Here is a 2,600-nt window from a genome sequence, read left to right as displayed (position 1 = left end):
AACATAGATTGTATTATAACAAATATTCTTAATATTGTTATATTAATGATTAATATAGAAAATTTTAATTAATTTATTATACATATTAAATAATATGTAAAGCTAAATATTTTAAAGTATAATAAAAAAACGTCACATCATTAATATGTTAAATATGGATATCCTATATGTATAAGTAGGGATGCTCATGGATTGGTTTGATCGGATTGAAAACATTTTAATAACCCAACTCAATGCTTGCAATTTGTAAAATCTTAACTCAACCCAACCCAACCCAACCCAAACCGTACGGGTTGGTCGGGTTGATACTTTGGTATATTAAAATATTATTCTAATATTGAATATGTTATTTTTCTACTCATAATTTCTTTTTCATCATCAACCATTTGACACAACTTATCTATATTTCTTACGTATATCACATAATTTTCTCATTTTACGTATATATGTTTACAATTACCGAACATATATATGAATGAGTTATATAAAGATGTGAATAAATTGAAAATGTGTATATAAATAGCGTACATGATAGTGTATATATTAATAGAAATTCAAAAATCATATTAAATCCAAGAAATAAATCGATATCGGGTTCATTCGGGTTGGGTTCAAATAATAGTAATCCAATACCTACGGTTTGAAAATTTTACAACTCGATTAAACATCGGGTTGCTTCGAATTGAGTTATTTAGCGTTGGATTGGGTTGGGTTGATCGGATTGCTTGGGTTTTTGAGCACCCCTATGTACAATGACATGACAAGAAAACCTTATAACTTAGAGTATCCACAGTGGTGGAATCTCTAATAACCCACGTACGTTTTTTTTTTGCCATATTATTGCTACATAAAAAAAATTAATAAAATTTTATAATAAAAATTCTTAAAAAACCTCACTTTTGTAAATGTGATTTTTATTTATAGATTATTAAATTAATTTCATATACATTATCTATACTTCATTATAAAGCATTTAATAAAAACTCTTAAAACTCATTTTTTATACATAAAGTACTGTTTATTGATATATTTTACTTATAAATTCAATATTACAAGTAAATTGTGCATAACTACAATTTATTAAAGTTTTATGTTTGAATTCGTGTATCTAACTGCAGATAAACATAATCAAATAGAGGATAAGTATCCCATTTTAAAATATAAAAAATTTAAAATATAATTAGAATAATTATCGAGTTCTAACAAAATAATTAATTATTATCTTTAAAAAAAATTATATTATCAAACCAAATATAAATTATTTCGTTATTGAATCTATATACTATATTATAAAACATTTAACAAAAACTCTTAAAACCCATTTTTTATGAATAACATACTGTTTATTGATGCATTTTACTTAAAATTTAAGATTACAAGTAAATTGTGCATAAGTACAATTTATTAAAGTTTTATGTTTGAATTCATGTAATTAACTGCAGATAAGCATAATCAAATTGAGGATAAACATCTCATTTTAAAATATAAAAAATCTAAAATATAATTAAGATATTTATCGAGTTCTAACAAAATAAATAATTATTATCTTTAGAATAAAATTATATTATCAAACCAAATATAAATTACTTCGTTATTGAACCTGAATTAAATTATGATAAAATAATTGAATTAAAAAATTACACAAAAATTGAGAAATTTTAAATAGTTAATTTTATACTAACATCGATATATTTTTGTCAAATTCTTATGATATATTTAAATTTATATTTTATTTAAAAATAAAAACATCATCGTTTTTTTCAAAATCACATAAGACCATATTATAACATCGATTGAGATAAAGAATAAAATAAAATATTAAAATCAAGATATATATCATTGTATTACGTGAAAACCTTTCTAGTAGAATTTTAAAAAAGTCAAATAGAATTTATTAATTTTTACTTTTCTATATTAATTTTTTTATTCCGTTGACATATTTGAAAAGTAATTAAGACATAATTTTATAATATAAAATTAAAAAAGTGCAAAATCACAAAAATATTAATCTTTATAAAAAGAACATTAAATGATAAATAGTAATACAGGTCACTCATAATCTCGAATCAACCAAATATGTTCAATTAAGTTGGAGTGGAGTTGATAATGAACTTTATTTGAACGCAATTTAGAATTTTGTTGAAAATATTCAGAATAAGTTTTATTTATTCACAATTTACTTGTAATCTTAAATTTTAAGTAATATGCATTAACACATAATACTTAAATACATAAAAATGAGTTTTAAAAGTTTTAGTCAAACACTTTATAATATAAGTATAGATTAAAATTTACAAGAAAATCTAACACAATCCTTTTCTACCGGTAAAATGGTAAATAAACACTACCGAACATATTACAAAATTGATTTATGAGGTTTTTTTTTCTATTATTCTGATCATCCTATATTCTTGTATTTGATACGCTTTATTTTTCAAATCTATAATAAAAAAACAAGGAAAGCTTATCTGTAAACTAAGATATATATATATATATACTAGAAGAGTACTCGCGCAATGCAGCGAGATACATCGTGTTTTTAATATTTCATTTTATTCTTTATCTCAGTCGATATTATAATATGACTTTATGTGATTTTG

This window comes from Cynara cardunculus, unplaced genomic scaffold, assembly GCF_001531365.2.
Source record: "Cynara cardunculus var. scolymus isolate 2C unplaced genomic scaffold, CcrdV1 Un_Scaffold_4225, whole genome shotgun sequence".
NCBI classification, from domain to species: domain Eukaryota; kingdom Viridiplantae; phylum Streptophyta; class Magnoliopsida; order Asterales; family Asteraceae; genus Cynara; species Cynara cardunculus.
The sequence above is the reverse complement of the archived record's forward strand: the minus strand, read 5'-3'. Positions refer to the sequence as shown.